Source organism: Ailuropoda melanoleuca, chromosome 2 (assembly GCF_002007445.2).
Source record: "Ailuropoda melanoleuca isolate Jingjing chromosome 2, ASM200744v2, whole genome shotgun sequence".
NCBI classification, from domain to species: Eukaryota; Metazoa; Chordata; class Mammalia; order Carnivora; family Ursidae; genus Ailuropoda; species Ailuropoda melanoleuca.
Genome location: NC_048219.1, coordinates 156,381,307 through 156,400,185, shown reverse-complemented (window position 1 = coordinate 156,400,185; position 18,879 = coordinate 156,381,307). Strand labels below are relative to the sequence as shown.

The 18,879-nt window shown below is 39.1% G+C and overlaps 1 pseudogene; it reads right to left on the bottom strand.

Moving 5' to 3' along the window:
• Positions 1-9,938: 9,938 nt before the first annotated feature.
• LOC100473261 lies at positions 9,939-17,310 on the bottom strand (annotated as a pseudogene).
• Between the last annotated feature and the right edge of the window lie 1,569 nt (positions 17,311-18,879).

Sequence of the window (18,879 nt, the reverse complement as noted above, 5' to 3'; positions counted from 1 at the left end):
ACCAATTGTCTAATGAGGGAGGCATATAGATAAAGGAATCACCGTAATTATAAGCGTAAGAAGCTATTAATGGCTACCACTGATTGAATACTTACCATGAACTTGGACCTATGCCAGAGATTAACATATACAAGTGCTAATTAATATGCACAAACTCTAAATTTTACAATATTCCAAGGTAGTTATTATTATTCCTGTTTTGCAGAAGAAAAACATGAGGTCACAGATCTTAACCTCACTAAGGTCACGTAGCTAGATTCATGAGACTGTACTATCCGTTCTGCCTTGTTAGGCTTCTTTTGAGGCTTAGAAACATTTCTATTGGGAAGTTTATTTAAAAGCAATAGGTATTTCTTTTTTTAATTGAAGTACAGCTGACATACAATATCCTATTAGTTTTAGGTGTATATCATCTTGATTCTGTATTTTTATACATTATAAAATGATTATGATTTGTTACCATCTGTTACCATACAAAGTTATTACAATATTGTAACTATATTCTCTATGCTGTAAATTACATCCCATGACTTAATTTATTTTATAACTGGAAGTTTATACCTCTTAATTCCCTTCACTATTTCACTCCTTTCCCCTGTGGTAACCAACAGTATCTATCTTTCTGTATCTATGAGTCTATTTCTGTTTTGTTCTGTTTGTTCCTTTGTTTTTTAGATTCCACATATAAGTGAAGTCGTATGGTATTTGTCTTTCTCTGTCTGACTTAATTCCTAACATAATACCCTCTAGGTCCATCCATGTTATCACAAATGGCAAGATCTCATTTTTATTTATTTTTTATTTTTTTGGAGGCCAGTGCAGGACTTGAACTTACAACTCTGAGATCAAGACCTGAGCTGAGATCAAGAGCCAGATGCCTAACTGAGTAAGCTGCTCAGAAGCCCTAAGATTTCGTTCTTTTTTATGGTTAATATTTCATTATATATATATTATATATATATATTTCATTATATATATGTGTATATATATTATATATATATAATGTTATATTACATACCTATGTATATCACATCTTTATCCATTCATCTATTGGGGGACACTTTCTTTTGCCCATTTTTATTGTGTTGTTTATATTCTTATTGAGTTTTGAGAGTTCCTTATATATTGTGGAATATATACCACAATATGTAATTGGCAAATGTTACTCCAAGTCCATAGCTTGTCTTTTCATTCTCTTTACAGTGCCTTTTGCAGGACAAAGTTTTTAATTTTTATAAAATCTGACTTATCAACCTTTTAATTTTATGGATTATACTTTTGGTGTTGTATCTGAAACATCTTTGCCAAATCAATAAAATTAAAGATTGGTTCTTTGATAAGATCAATGAAATTGATAAACTTCAAACCAGATTGAACAGGAAATAAAAAGAGAAAATAGGAGTTACCAGTATCAAAAAAAAAAAAAAAAGAGAGAATATCATTACCAACCCTATTAAAAGGATAACAATATTATGAACAATTTTATGCTAATAAATTTTTCAATTTAGATGAAATACACAAATTTCTTCAGAGATAAACTATCAAAGCTACTTGAACAAGAAATAGAGAACATGAATAGGCATATATCTATTAAAGAAATTGAATTTGTACTTTAATACTTTTCCACAAAGGAAATTCTAGGCCTTGATGGCTTCACTGGTTAAGTCCTACTAAACGTTTAACTAAGAAATAATACCACTTCTGTATAACTACTTCCAGAAACCAAAGAGGAGATCTTGAACTCTTCCCAACTCAATTTATGAGACCAGCATTACCCTGATCCCAAAACCAGACAAAAATATTATAAGAAAATAAAACTACAAGCCAACATCCCTAACATAGATGCAAAATTCTTAATGAAATTTTAACAAATTGCATCCAGCAATGTATTAAAGACCCACTGGGGTTTGTTCCGGGAATGCAGGTTGGGTCAATATTTAAAATCCAATCAATGTAATATACTGTGTTAACAGAATAAAAAGAAAACATGATTATCTCAACAGAACAAACTGACAAAATCCAACCTCTAACACGGCACTAGAGGTTCTATGTAATATGTCAAGAAAAATAAAAAGCATCAAGATTGAAGAGAGAAAAAAAAGTCAAACTGCCTTTGTTCATAGATGACATGTTTGTATATGTGGAAAATCCTAAATAATCTACAATGAAAGAACTGATAGAACTCATAAGTGAGTATATCCAGTTTGCTGGATACAAAACTCAATTAAAAATTAATTGTATTTCCATGTATGGGTAGTGACAAGCAATTTACAAGTAATTTGCGTTTAGAAGGTATTACCACTTACATGACATCAAAAATATACTTATTTTTGACCTGTTAAAAAACCTTTTTGTTAAAAACCTTGTAGGGGTGCCTGACTGGCTCAGTTGATAGAGCATGTGACTCTTGATCTCAGAGTCATGAGTTCAAGCCCTGTGTTGGGTGTGGAGCCTATTTAAAAAAATAAAAATAAAAGTAATAAAAAAATAAAAAATGGATCTCCACCTTACCTCATACCACATACAAAATTAACTCAAAATTAATCATACACCTAAACATAATAGATAAAACCGTAAAACTTCCAGGGGAAAACTTTATTTACATTTAATCTGGCAATTTTTCTTAAATGGGATATTTAAAATGCAAACTACAAAAGAAAATAATAAATTGGATTTTATCAAAATTAAGAAGTTTGCTCTCCGAAACACATTATAAAAATTTGATTGTTTACCTAGAAAATTCAGGGGAATCAAACTGAAGAATTATTAGAGCTAAAATTAGGTTGGGGCGCATGGGTGGCTCGGTTGGTTGAGCATCTGACTCTTGGTTTTGGCCTAGGTCAAGATCAAGCTTCATGGTGGGCTCCCCATTCAGTGGGGAGTCGGCTTCCCTTTTCCCTCTCCCTTTGCCCCCCCCCCACTTGCTCTCTCTCTCTCTCTCTCTCTCTAAAAAAAAAAAAAGTAAAGTCTTTTAAAGAAAAATCTGTTTCTTGGTTTGCCTCTCTTTCTCTTTTTTTTCCCTACTTTGCTTGTTTTGTTTCTTAAATTCCACGAATATCATATGAGTGAAATCATATGGTATTTGTTTTTCTCTTATTTTGCTTAGCATTATACTCTCTAGCTCCATCCATGTAATTGCAAATGCACTGCATTTTTTATGGCGGAGTAATATTCCATTGTGTGTGTGTGTGTGTGTGTGTGTGTGTGTGTGTATACATATATATACACATACACATGTGTGTATACACACACACACACACACACACACACATCTTCTTTACCCATTCATCTATCTATGGACACTTGGGCTGTTTGCATAGTTTGGGTATTATAGAAAATGCTGCTGTAAACAGCAGGGTGCATGTATCCCTTTGAATTAATATTTTTGTATTCTTTGGGTAAATACCTAGTAGTACAGTTGCTGGATTGTAGGGTAGTTCTGTTTTTAACTTTTTGAGGAGCCTCCATACTGTTTCCCACAGTGGCTGTACCAGTTTGCACTCCCGCCAACAGTGCAAGAGGGTTCCTTTTTCTCCACATCTCTACCAACACCTGTTATCTATTGCGTTTTGGATTTTAGTCATTTTGACAGGGGTGAGGTGATATCTCATGCTTTAGATTTGTATCTCCATGATGATCAGTGATGTTGAGTTTTTTTTTCATGTGTCTGTTAACCATTTGTATGTCTTCTTTGGGAAAATGTCTATTAATGTCTTCTGCCCATTTTAAAAATTGGGTTATTCATCTTTTAGGTGTTGAGTTTTATAAGTTCTTTATATATTTTGGATACTAACCCTTTATCAGATACATCATTTGCAAATATCTTCTCCCATTCCATAAGTTGCCTTTTAGTTTTGTTGAATCAAATAGTATTTATTGTTAAAAACATCCCAACAGTTCACTCTGGGACCCTAAAGCCTGAGGGCACTGAATTCCCTCAGCATATAACAAAAACATTTATAATTATGAGAGTCTCTTACATAAAATGAACTTGGAATTGGTCATCTTTAAGGTCTCTTTTTGTAAACGTTTTTGTGATTCTCTGTAATCTGTACCTGTCAAGTATTTTAATCTCTGCTTTTAAAAAATTTTGCCGTAAACAGTGTTTCCCTTTAAAACAAAAATCCTGTGGGGTAAACATAAGTTTTGCATTGCTGTTGTTGAAAATTTGATTGTAATATCATTGGTCTTCTATGTGTCCTATATTGAAAATATTACGACATGACACATAGAGAATGTAAAAGGAACCATTATTCCATCTGTCTTCATTTAACTAGATTATAATTTGACTTTCTACTGCATTTAATATTGCTAAAATAAAATAGGAATAAAATTTACATCCTTCAATATCAGTGATAAATCATTTTTATCACTGATAATAAGTAATAAAATATCAATTATTGAGCAATTTTTCAGTTAATATTTACTAGGTGCTCAAAGTTCTGGTAAGTCCTTATTGAAATGGAGTAATACAGAGCACACACAAAAACAACAGACCATGAGATTAAGGAGCTTGCAGTCTTCACAGAGAAAAAAATATACTTAAAGCATATTTTAGGAATGTATGTTATTTGAGGAAAAGTACATGTCTATATTCAAGTGATCCCCCTTAAAATGTATTTTTCATAATATCATGTGTATTATTCCTTGGAGATTACTAAATATAGGAAACTAGCTTTACAGTCTTAACATTCATGTCAAAGTCTTGGACATATTCGTTCATTTGACCAATATTTACTACTAAGCGCCCACTTAGTCACACTGTTCTAGGTACTGGGAACACAGCCACATGTACCTAGAAGTCCCTATTCTCATCAAGTTTACATTGCAGAGGGCGTATATAACCTGCAGCCCAAATGTTACTTTTTTAAGAAGATTTTATTTATTTATTTCAGAAAGAGAGAGACAGAGAGTAAGGAGAAGTAGAGGAAGAGGGACAAACAGACTCTGTGCGGAGCACGGAGCCTGACGCAGGGCTTGATCCCACAACCCTGCAATCATGACCCCATCTGAAATCAAGAGTCGGGCATCTAACCAACTGAGCCACCCAGGTGACCCAAAACGTTACTTTGTTCTTAAAGAAATGTTGTTCAACTTTATTTCACTCTTTCCCCTAGTTATAAAAGTAATTCTTTTATAAAACAACCATGATACAGAAAATGAAGATTCTTTTGTAATCCTATCTATTGGCATAATTACCATGAATAGTTTGGTATATATACTTACAGGTTTAAAAAAATTTTTTTTTAAATTTACAAACCAAATCACTCTTTTATACATTGTTTTTTTTCACTTAGCAACGCAGTACACAATATACCATCACCCTGTACCCGGAGTGTATTTTCATAACACCTAACTCTTTCTGTTCGTTGGTTGCATAACATACCATTATATATAGACTACAAGTTATTTTAGCCATTCTTTTATTAATGATCATTGAGCTTATCTCCAGTTTTCCCACTATGATTAGTGTTTTGCTTAAGAAGTCTTTGCTTACCCCAAGGTATTCTCAAATTCACATCATGAGACCTAAAGACAGAGAGAGCTCTAGCTCGCAGCTGTCTCACTGGACTAGGGAGACAAATTGGAATTTAGAGATTGGGCAGCCAAGATCTAAGGGCTTAACATCCCAGAGAAAAGAAGAATATAGAGCAGTGACCCTGGTGCTTTGCATGCGATTTCCCTTGAAGCCTTTTTTTTTTTTTTTTTTGCAGTTCCTAGGTTGAACATGCTGAGGGTAAAAGGATGAGAAGCCCCGTGAAAAGCAGCTAGGTGATGAGCGTCTCAAAATCTAAGAAAAGATTTTGACAGTCTCATCTGTTTTTCTTTCTTCATTTCCTTGAGGGGATTGGGGGGGCAGGGAGTGGGAAACAGGAGGAAGGCCTTGTATGCTGAGCTAAAGCCTAGGAGTAATAAAAAGTCACCGGAGGGTTCTGAGGGAAATGAAAGCCTGGCTTAGGATCAGTTGTACAGTCCTGGCATCAAAAGGGCCTCTTGTGACTGTCCTGCTAACGAAGAGACCGCAACACAGGGAGTTGTCCCCATCCATAGTCACGTATCACCCATGGCAGCAGATTTCACTCTGACTCCAGTCTAGCTTTTTTTAAACTATACAGGTTCCTCAAAGCCCTGTTGCAGTACTTGTGTAAGGGGAAGTCAGAGGCAGGGAGAGGTCTGGCCAAAAGTGGTGACTGGGGAGTTTGAAGGATGAAGGGATGTTGGAGGCCAGGAAATGGGGAGAGAGTGGGGAGAAAGAGCTCAAGGAAGAGAACAGGACCCCAGAGTTTTCCCTCAGGGCAGGATACGGAAGAGGAGACCTCAAATCAGAAAATTAGGGTGTGAGAGGAGTCTAATAGGAGTCTAATCGAGGAGGGGAGGGCAGAATGGGAAAGGTGATTACTTTGGGAGCTGTTGAGTTGCATGGACTGGCAGGACATGGAAGTGGAAATGGCAGGCAGGCAATTAGAAATAGAGGTCTGGGGTTTGAAAGAGAGATTAGGGCTTTTCCCATATTCCAATCTATGCTCTCCTCTTTTCCATTTTTCCTTTTATAAATTTGGAAATCAAATATATAGTTGAAGTTGCAGAAATGAATGAGATCTTTAAGTGAAAAACTACATAAAGAAAATAATTTTTAAAAAGCATGGTATATTAGAATTTTATAATTAAAAAACTCCAATATAGGAAATCTGATTCGTCATGAAAACTAGATCTCATGCCTCGACTCCTAGAAAAAGGGTCATCTAGATTTTAGTAGCACCTGTCCAATGCCTATAGGATAAATGGTAGTTAGAATGAAGTTCATTCCATGGGCGGACATCTTGAATCCTTCAAAAAGCTTCTTGTGTTGAATTCAAACTTGCCTGTCTATAATGTCTGCATATTGTTTTTTTAATATAAATATTTAAGCTTTTATCTATTTTGCATAATAAAATGGTGTAATTCAAGGAATACAGTGGCTTCACTAACTACTTCAAATTGGCCGACTAATCATCAGCATGTAATTAATTCTAAAAAAGGGCAACAGAATATTAAAACAACATGATCTACTTTTTTCACAGATTAGACAACGGATGCTCTCTAGTGTTGGCAAGGATGTGGGGATGAACATTCTCATCCTCTGCTGACAAGGTATCAGTTGGTAAACCTTTTCTGGAGGACCCTTTGTCAATAGGCACCCAAATTTAGAATGCCCATTTCTGATCTAGCAATTTCACTTCTAGGAATTTATCTTGATGGAATAATTAGAAAAATGTTCACATACACACATTCTTCAAGTATATTCATTGGCTTTTTTTAATTGAAGTATAACATACATATAGTAAAATATACAAAATATATCAATGAATTTTTACAAAGTAAACACTCCTATGTATCTGCCACCAAGGTATGGAACGTTACTGACACCCCAAAAAGGTCTCTCTTGCCCTCCTCCAGTCATTGCCACCCCAAAGGTAACTACTACTGTCACTTAGATTAAGTTCCTGTGGCAGTGGACGCAGATTGCTGTGCAGCTGGGACCAATCATTGTGGGAGGGAAGAGAAGGGGAAGGAAAGAAGCACTGTTGAGCAGAGGCAGGAGTTGAATTGAATTGCAATGTCAACAAAGTCTTCAACTAACTGTACAGGAGCTCTGAAGAGTCCTCCCAGATGTCAACAAAGGCCTTCACACCCAGCCCCAGAGTTCGGGATGTGATCTTGGGTGAGCTGAGGCATTTCCGAAGGAGACCACTCCTGAAGAGGGATCTTGATGGTGCTTTCCATTAGTTCTGCTTGGCTTTGAACATCATATGAATGATGAATGGAATCATATACAACACGATTTTTCTGTGTTACTTCTTTCATTCGGCATAATGTACATGAGATTGGTCCATGGTGTTTCACTCTATTTTAGTATACCAGGATATATTTACCCTTTCTACTGTTGTTTGAGCATTTCCTTGATTTTTAGGATTTGGCTATTATAAATACTGTTGCTATGGATATTCTTGAAAGTGTTTCTCGATGTATATTTACATGCATTTCTGTTGGGCATATACCTAGAAAAAGGTCATAGAATAAACATATGTTCAGCTTTATTAAATATTTTTCTGAAGTGGCTGTTCTAATAGAGAACCCAGAAATGGACCCTCGGCTCTTTGGGCAACTAATCTTTGATAAAGCAGGAAAAAACATCCAGTGGAAAAAAGACAGTCTCTTCAATAAATGGTGCTGGGAAAATTGGACAGCTACATGCAAAAGAATGAAACTTGGCCACTCTCTCACACCATACACAAAAATAAATTCCAAATGGATGAAAGGCCTCGATGTAAGACAGAAATTCATCAAAATTCTAGAGGAGAACATAGGCAACAACTTCTATGACATCGGCCAGAGCAACCTTTTTCACGACACATCTCCAAAGGCAAGAGAAATAAAAGATAAAATGAACTTATGGGACTTTATCAGGATAAAGAGCTTCTGCACAGCCAAGGAAACAGTCAAAAAAACTAAGAGACAGCCCACGGAATGGGAGAATATATTTGCAAAGGACACCACAGATAAAGGACTGGTATCCAAGATCTACAAAGAACTTCTCAAACTCAATACACGAGAAACAAATAAACAAATCATAAAATGGGCAGAAGATATGAACAGACACTTTTCCAATGAAGACATACAAATGGCTAACAGACACATGAAAAAATGTTCAAAATCATTAGCCATCAGGGAAATTCAAATCAAAACCACACTGAGATACCACCTTACGCCAGTTAGAATGGCAAAGATAGACAAGGCAAGAAACAACAATTGTTGGAGAGGATGTGGAGAAAGGGGATCCCTCCTACATTGTTGGTGGGAATGCAAGTTGGTACAGCCACTCTGGAAAACAGTGTGGAGGTCCCTTAAAAAGTTAAAAATTGAACTACCCTATGACCCAGCCATTGCACTACTGGGTGTTTACCCCAAAGATACAGACGTAGTAAAGAGAAGGGCCATATGCACCCCAATGTTCATAGCTGCATTGTCCACAATAGCCAAATCATGGAAGGAGCCGAGATGCCCTTCAACAGATGACTGGATTAAGAAGCTGTGGTCCATATATACAATGGAATATTACTCAGCTATCAGAAAGAACGAATTCTCAACATTTGCTGCAACATGGACGGCACTGGAGGAGATAATGCTAAGTGAAATAAGTCAAGCAGAGAAAGACAATTATCATATGATTTCTCTCATCTATGGAACATAAGAACTAGGAGGATCGGTAGGGGAAGAAAGGGATAAAGAAAAGGGGGGTAATCAGAAGGGGGAATGAAACATGAGAGACTATGGACTATGAGAAACAAACTGAGGGCCTCAGAGGGGAGGGGGGTGGGGGAATGGGATAGACCGGTGATGGGTAGTAAGGAGGGCACGTATTGCATGGTGCACTGGGTGTTATACGCAACTAATGAATCATTGAGCTTTACGTCGGAAGCCGGGGATGTACTGTATGGTGACTAACATAATATAATAAAAAATCATTAAAAAAAAATAAAGTGGCTGTTCAACTATGTTTTAGTTTTCTAAAGTAGTTGTGCAAATTTCTGCTCCCACCAGCAAGAGAAGAGACTTTTAGTTGTCTAAATTCTCAGGAATACATGTTATTCTGGTGGGTGTAGTGGCTCCTTGATGTGGTTTTAATGCCTTTTCTTGGTGCCTAGGGATGTCAAGAGCCCTTTCGTATGCTTAGTGGCCGTTTAAGCACTCTCCTTTGTGAAGGGTCTTGTGGCCATTTTTATTTTTTTCTCGTTAAAATTTGTTTTAATGGGTCTCCAAATTCCGTGACAGATTTCTGGCCAAGTTGTTTCCGTTAAAAAGTACTGATCTTAAAAACTAATAACTTAAAAACTGTCGCACACACATACACAAAACAAATGGCCCACAGAAAACAGTATCCTTTCCCTCTGGAGTGTTTACGGTGCGTTGTCATCATTAACCAGTCTGTTACTATTAAACTTCAGTGGCCAGTGACACAAACAGTTCTGAGACCATTCTTCCACCCGTGATGAAGCCTGGGCTGGCAGGTGCTGGGGCTTCTGAGCTTTCTGGGCAGACTTGGTGACCTTGCCAGTGCCAGCTGCCTTCTTGTCCACTGCTTTGATGACGCCCACAGCAAGCGTCCCTCCCATGTCATGAACAGCAGAACGGCCCAGATGACGGAAGTCAGAGAGGCTCTCAACACACGTAGGCTTGCCACGGGCCGTATCCATGATGGCCGCACACCAATTTCAAGAACCTGGGACCATCTTGCAGCTTTTTTCCAGAACAACGATCAATCTCCTTCAGCTCAGCAACCTTGCAAGCGATGTGAGCTGCGTGACAATCCGCACAAGTGCATACCTAGCACTGATGTGGCCTGGATGGTTCAGGGTCACCACCTGAGGCGTGAAGACAGCTGCTTCCATGGGTGGGTCATTTTTGCTGTCACCAGCCACAATGCCACGATGAACATCTTTTTGACACCAAAGCCCAGAGTGTCCCCAAGAAGAGCCACCCTTCAACAGACTTTGCTTCAGTTGTAACACTGACTGGAGCAAAGGTGACCACCCTGCCGGGTGTAAGAACACCAGTCTCCACTCGGCCCACAGGGAAAGTACCAGTACCACCAACTTTGTAGACATCCTGGGGAGGCAGATGCAAGGGCTTGTCAGCTGGATGAGTTGGTGACAGAATGCAATCCAGAGTCCATTCAAGCATTCAAGCAGTGTGGTTCCACTGGCGTTCCCATCTTTACCGGTGACTTTCCCTCCCTTGAACTGAGGCATGTTAGCACGTGGCTCCAGGATGTTGTCACCATTCCAGCCAGAAATTGGCACACATGCTACTGTGTTGGGGTTGTAGCCAATTTGCTTAATGTAGGTGCTGACCTCCTTAACGATTTCCCATATCTCTGCTGGCTGTAGGGTGGCTCGGTGGAAGCCATTTGCCAATCCCAAATTGGTTGTTTTGCACCCAGTGTGTGCGCCAGAGGGGCGTGCTCACGGGTCTGCCAGTTCTCGGAGCCACCTGCTTCAAACTCAGCCTGATGTGTGCCTGCAGTCGTGTTTTTGAGAAAGTCTTTGGGTCCTGGGGTATCAATGATGGTCACATAGTACTTGCTGGTCTCGAATGTTCACAGGGAGATATCAATGGTGATAGCACATTCGCGTTCAGCTTTCAGTATATCCAAGACCCAGGCACCCTTGAAGGAGCCTTTCTCCCTCTCAATTTCCTTCTCGAAGTTTTCGATAGTTCTTTTGTCGATCCCACCACACTTGGGGATCAGATAACCAGTAGTGGTAGGACCTGCCCGAGTCTACACATCCAAAGATGACAACGTTGATAGGAGTCTTTTCCTTTCCTATTGTGGTTCAGGTTTCACAGTGTTTTTCTGTGTTCCGTGTTCACCTGTGTTCTGGCAGCAAACCCACTGCAAAAAACCTTGTGGCCATTTTTAAATTGGGTTTTATTTTTCTGGTTGATCTGTAGGAGTCCTTTATCTCTTCGGGGTACAGGTCCCTTACCAGATATATATTACAGAGATCTTCTCCCACTCTGTGGCTCATGTTTTCACTCTTTTCTTTTCTTTTTTTTTTCCAGCTTCATGAGTGCGACATTCTTTTTTTTTTTTTAATGATTTTTTATTATATTATGTTAGTCACCATACAGTACATCCCCGGCTTCCGACGTAAAGCTCAATGATTCATTAGTTGCGTATAACACCCAGTGCACCATGCAATATGTGCCCTCCTTACTACCCATCACCGGTCTATCCCATTCCCCCACCCCCCTCCCCTCTGAGGCCCTCAGTTTGTTTCTCATAGTCCATAGTCTCTCATGCTTCACTCCCCCTTCTGATTACCCCCCCCTTTCTTTATCCCTTTCTTCCCCTACCAATCATCCTAGTTCTTATGTTCCATAGATGAGAGAAATCATATGATAGTTGTCTTTCTCTGCTTGACTTACTTCACTTAACATTATCTCCTCCAGTGCCCTCCATGTTGCAGCAAATGTTGAGAATTCGTTCTTTCTGATAGCTGAGTAATATTCCATTGTATATATGGACCACAGCTTCTTANTTTATTCGACAGAGATAGAGACAGCCAGCGAGAGAGGGAACACAAGCAGGGAGAGTGGGAGAGGAAGAAGCAGGCTCACAGCAGAAGAGCCTGACGTGGAGCTCGACCCCATAACGCCGGGATCACGCCCTGAGCCGAAGGCAGACGCTTAACCGCTGTGACACCCAGGCGCCCCTGGACCACAGCTTCTTAATCCAGTCATCTGTTGAAGGGCATCTCGGCTCCTTCCATGATTTGGCTATTGTGGACAATGCAGCTATGAACATTGGGGTGCATATGGCCCTTCTCTTTACTACGTCTGTATCTTTGGGGTAAACACCCAGTAGTGCAATGGCTGGGTCATAGGGTAGTTCAATTTTTAACTTTTTAAGGGACCTCCACACTGTTTTCCAGAGTGGCTGTACCAACTTGCATTCCCACCAACAATGTAGGAGGGATCCCCTTTCTCCACATCCTCTCCAACAATTGTTGTTTCTTGCCTTGTCTATCTTTGCCATTCTAACTGGCGTAAGGTGGTATCTCAGTGTGGTTTTGATTTGAATTTCCCTGATGGCTAATGATTTTGAACATTTTTTCATGTGTCTGTTAGCCATTTGTATGTCTTCATTGGAAAAGTGTCTGTTCATATCTTCTGCCCATTTTATGATTTGTTTATTTGTTTCTCGTGTATTGAGTTTGAGAAGTTCTTTGTAGATCTTGGATACCAGTCCTTTATCTGTGGTGTCCTTTGCAAATATATTCTCCCATTCCGTGGGCTGTCTCTTAGTTTTTTTGACTGTTTCCTTGGCTGTGCAGAAGCTCTTTATCCTGATAAAGTCCCATAAGTTCATTTTATCTTTTATTTCTCTTGCCTTTGGAGATGTGTCGTGAAAAAGGTTGCTCTGGCCGATGTCATAGAAGTTGTTGCCTATGTTCTCCTCTAGAATTTTGATGGATTCCTGTCTCACATTGAGGTCTTTCATCCATTTGGAGTTTATTTTTGTGTATGGTGTGAGAGAGTGGTCAAGTTTCATTCTTTTGCATGTAGCTGTCCAATTTTCCCAGCACCATTTATTGAAGAGACTGTCTTTTTTCCACCGGATGTTTTTTCCTGCTTTATCAAAGATTAGTTGCCCAAAGAGCCGAGGGTCCATTTCTGGGTTCTCTATTCTGTTCCATTGGTCGATGTGTCTGTTTTTGTGCCAGTACCATGCTGTCTTTGTGATCACAGCTTTGTAGTACAGCTCGAAATCCGGCATTGTGATGCCCCCAGCTTTGTTTTTCCTTTTCAACAGTTCCTTGGAGATTCGGGGCCTTTTCTGGTTCCATACAAATTTAAGGACTATTTGTTCCAGTTCTTTGAAAAATGTCCTCGGTATTTTGATCGGGATAGCATTGAAAGTGTAGATTGCTCTGGGTAGTATGGACATTTTAACTATGTTAATTCTTCCAATCCATGAGCATGGAATATTTTTCCATCTTTTTATGTCTTCCTCAATATCTTTCAAAAGTGATCTATAGTTTCTAGGATATAGGTCCTTTACGTCTCTGGTTAAGTTAATTCCAAGGTAACGTATGGTTTTTGGTGTTATTGTAAATGGGATGGATTCCCTAATTTCTCTTTCTTCAGTCTCGTTATTCGTGTATAGAAATGCAACTGATTTCTGGGCATTGATTTTGTATCCTGCCACCTTACTGAATTGTTCTATAACTTCTAATAGTTTGGGAGTGGATTCCTTTGGGTTTTCCATATAGAGTATCATGTCATCTGCAAAGAGAGACAGTTTGACTTCTTCTTTGCCGATTTGGATACCTTTGATCCCTTTTTGTCTTCTGATTGCTGTTGCAAGGACTTCTAGTACTATGTTGAATAATAGTGGCGAGAGTGGGCATCCTTGTCGTGTTCCTGATCTTAAGGGAAAGGCTTCCAGCTTTTCCCCATTGAGAATAATGCTTGCAGTAGGCTTTTCATAGATGGCTTTTATGAGATTGAGAAATGTACCCTCTATTCCTACACTCTGAAGGGTTTTAATCAGGAAAGGATGCTGTATTTTGTCAAATGCTTTTTCTGCATCAATTGAGAGGATCATATGGTTCTTGAGTCTTTTCTTGTTGATATGATGTATCACATTGATTGATTTGCGAGTGTTGAACCATGCTTGCATCCCAGGTATGAATCCCACTTGGTCATGATGGATAATCCTTTTAATGTACTGTTGGATTCTATTAGCAAGGATCTTGTTGAGGATTTTGGCATCCATATTCATTAGAGAAATCGGTCTGTAATTCTCCTTTTTGAGGGGGTCTTTGCCTGGTTTGGGGATCAAGGTAATATTAGCCTCATAGAATGAGTTTGGTAGCTTTCCTTCTGTTTCTATTTTTTGAAATAGCTTTAGGAGAATAGGTATTATTTCTTCTTTGAATGTTTGGTAGAATTCCCCAGGAAAACCGTCTGGGCCTGGAGTTTTATTATTTGGAAGGTTGTTTATCACTGACTCAATTTCTTCATAGTTAATTGGCCTATTTAAGAAATCTATTTCTTCCTGTTTCAGTCTTGGTAGTTTATAGGTTTCCAGGAAGGCCTCCATCTCTTCCAGATTGTTTAGTTTTTTGGCATATAGCTGTTGATAAAAGTTTCTAATAATCCTTGCAATTTCAATGGTGCTGGTCGTGACCTCTCCCTTTTCAGTCATAATTTTAATAATCTCAGTCCTTTCTCTTTGTTTTTGGACAAGTTTTGCCAGTGGTCTATCAATTTTATGGATTCTCTCAAAGAACCAGCTTCTAGTCCTGTTGATCTGCTCTACTGTGGTTCTGGTCTCTAATTCATTGATTTCTGCTCTAATCTTGGTCAACTCCTTCCTTGTCAGTGGGTTAGGCCTGTCCCTCTGTTGCTGTTCCAGTTTCTTGAGGTGAGAATATAGAAACTGCATTTTAGATTTTTCTATTCTTTTGAGTGAGGCTTGGATGGCTATGTATTTCCCCCTTAGGACTGCCTTTGCAGTATCCCATAGGTTTTGGACCATTGTGTTTTCATTCTCATTGGTCTCCATAAACTGTTCAAATTGATTTTTGATTTTNCTTCCTTGTCAGTGGGTTAGGCCTGTCCCTCTGTTGCTGTTCCAGTTTCTTGAGGTGAGAATATAGAAACTGCATTTTAGATTTTTCTATTCTTTTGAGTGAGGCTTGGATGGCTATGTATTTCCCCCTTAGGACTGCCTTTGCAGTATCCCATAGGTTTTGGACCGTTGTGTATTCATTCTCGTTGGTCTCCATAAATTGTTTAATTTGTTTTTTGATTTCCTGGTTTATCGAGTCATTCTTGAGCAGGATGGTTCTTAGCCTCCAAGTGTTTGAGTTTCTTCCAGGTTTTTCCTTGTGGTTGAGTTCCAATTTCAGAGCGTTGTGGTCTGAGAATATGCAGGGGATAATTTCAATCTTTTGGTATTGGTTGAGATCTGTTTTGTGTACCAGAACATGATCTACTTTTGAGAATGTTCCATGGGCATTAGAATAGAATGAGTATTCTTTGGTTCTGGGGTGTAGTGTTCTATATATATCTATGAGGTCCAACTTGTCGAATATGGCATTCAAAGCCTTTGATTCTTTGCTTAGTTTTTGCCAGGGTGTTCTATTTCTGATAGTGGGGTGTTGAGGTCCCCTACTATTAATGTGTTTTTATCTATATGTCTCTTTATTCTGGTTAAGAGTTGGCTTGGTTTTCACTCTTTTCTGCACAAGAAAGAAAACAATGCTAGGGAAACAGACTAAAATGTCAGCAGTCGTGTCTGGGTGATAGATTTTCCTCCTTGTTTTTACTTCCTCCTATATTCTACCTCTTTTTTTTTTTTAAGATTATTTATTTATTTGACAGAGAGAGACAGCCAGCGAGAGAGGGAACACAAGCAGGGAGAGTGGGAGAGGAAGAAGCAGTCTCCTAGCAGAGAAGCCTGATCTGGGGCTCGATCCCAGAACGCTGGGATCATGCCCTGAGCCGAAGGCAGACACTTAATGACTGCACCACCCAGGCACCCCTACGTTCTACCTCTTTAAGAAGCATGTAATGAAAAGAATACCCTAAATATAGTAAAAGGAATGAGTTGTTTAAAGAAAGCTGCTTACTTAAAACATAATGATGTAGTTTAAAAGCAGCATATTGGAAGAGGTTAGCCAAGACATGAACCTTGTTAGAATTTATTCACCTTTAATATTACATAAGAGCATGCACAGATCTCCTGGAGACATCTGGTGGAGGGTGTGAATAGTAAGTTTGCAGCAAATGTGCTTGAAATGTCACAGCATAAAGGGCCAGCTTCCTTGCTGGGTGAGAAATGTATACAAAACACAGTTTGGTTCCCTTATCGCCTCAGTTTTCGGATAACGGAAAAGACCCTTCTCAGCGGGGGGAGACCTCACTCACCAGGGGGCTCGCTTTGGGCCTGACCAGCACATATGACAAAAATTCAGACAGAGCAAAAGACAGTGAGGTTAGAAGTGAAAATGAGACATATACAGGGCCAGCTACATCATTTGTGGCACCCAGTGCAAAATGAAAATGTGGGGCCTTTGTTCATAAAGCAGGGGGAAAAGTACTAAAGTATTTAAGTACTTCAAGGTACTAAAATAAAACATTTCCTTTCTTCCATGGTCTCTCTCAACCTGTCATAATATTGTTTATTTGCTGTTTAATGTCATTCTATGTAAAGAAAATTTAAAAATTTAGTTTATTACCATGGATTTTATTCATCTTTATATTGTGTAATGCCAGTTTTAAATGCAGGTATAAGAGCATTTAACTCATATGTGGAATTGCCAAAATTACATGATCCATTTCTCATCGCTCCTACATGAATATTTTATTCTCACCAGAACAGTGGAAACAGTCCACAAAACTAACTCGACTGTTTTTATTTCTTTTCTTGATATTCACACCTTCTGCCAACCCTCTCTACCTTCAGCTTATTGGCAGGTAGGACAAGAAAGGGAAGGAATTATAGGTGACCCTGTCTTTCCCTTTCCTTCCATGCCATGGTTTTCAGCTGATGTGATTTGCTAATACAGAGAAATAACACAGATAAGAAAGGTTGTGATAGCTTCACTTAATTGTTCACTCATGTTTTTCAGAATGCCATTGCCTTTATTCTGTATTGGAAGCAAGTTCTGGTTCTTGGGGGCTGTCAGTGCCCCCACTTGATTGTAAATGTAATATACTTACTTTGTACTCACTTTGAGTCTCATTGAACATCATGGGCCTATGGGGATTCCATGCTCACCAGGCACCGTGAACGTTGAGTGAATGGGTTGGGGGTAGTGGGGTAGGTGTGGGGAGACACATACTGTATGTCGTGCCCCTGTTCATGCGTTCGTGTCTTTTTGACTTACAAGTTCAAAGATAAATTTTTTTGTAAGGAAAGGATTTTATTTTATTTTTTCCTCCAAATTTTTATTTAAATTTCCGTTAGTTAACATGCAGTGTAATACTGGTTTCTGGTGTAGAATTTAGTGACTCATGACTTCCGTACAACACACAGTGCTCATCACAAGTTCCCTCCTTAATCACCATCACCTATTTTGCCTATCTCCCTGCTCACCTCCTTAAAGAGAAAAACTTTAAAAATTTTGAGATGGCAATGGCACAGCCAAGTACAGTGCCTTTCTGAGTGAGGAGCCTTTTACAGCTGCACAAGTCCTCTCCTCTCCCTTTCCCTCCTCCATCTCCCCTCTCCTCCTCCCTTCTTTCTTTCCCTCCCTTCCTCCTTCCCCCCTTCCTTCCTTCCTTTCTTCCTAACAGGTGAAGAAATAAGCTCTTAATCCTGCACAATCATGACTCCTTCAGGATCAGGAGCATTGAAAATACAGCCTGAAAAAGAAAAATCGTATTAAGATTATAGTAATTTTGTTACAGAGCCAGAATTCTGGCTAGTCTGATTATCAGATAGAAATAGTAAACAAATAAAACCTTTTAAGAAATGTCAATGCTCAAAACAGCTACTTCCCCTGGATCAGTTTCACACATTTACTTGTGCACATAGGAGGCTTTCATTGTGCTCCTTGCCATTCTAAGGGGACATTTGCAGTTACTTAGGCTTGCTTTATGAACGTCTGTTTCAACCAGTCTGTACCAAGCCAGATACAATTAGAGTTGTTAACTACAGGTGTAAAAGGTTACAACTGACTTATTTTTACTCGCTCTTCTCATTTAGAGAAAAAAATGAAAACAAAACTGGGGGACAAGAAGGCAAACGCAACCTTTTGCTGTGTATCTATGTGTGTATCTGTGTGTGTATCTATGTGTGTATCTGTGTGTGTATCTGTGTATCTATGTGTGTATCTGTGTGTGCATCTATGTGTATCCGTGTGTGTGTGTGTGTATCTGTGTATCTGTGTGTGTATCTACGTGTGTATCTGCGTGTGTATGTACCTGGGTATCTGTGTTTGACTTTCTCTCCCATGCGATGGGCAGTGCTGTTTCTGGGTGGTAGCCGTTTCAGGCTGGTTGCAGCAAACCCTCCGGGCTGTGGATGCAGGACAAGGAGTTAGATCAGCTTCTGTGGACGGGGCTGAGCAGACTTCTAAGTGCAATGGCTAAGCAGGGTATAGACTTGACACGAGCTTGTCTGCATGCTGAGCATTCAACAGACAGAGGCAGAGGGTGTAGTTTGATAAGAGGGGGCAGTAGGGAAATTGGCAGGGTCAGGAATCCCAGCTACTTCTACAGATCTGGGGAGAGAAATAACTGCTTATGTTCATCTTGTATTTTCATCTGTGCTTTTACTGGCAGGAAGTTCCCTTTATCATTTTGATAAATGTATATATT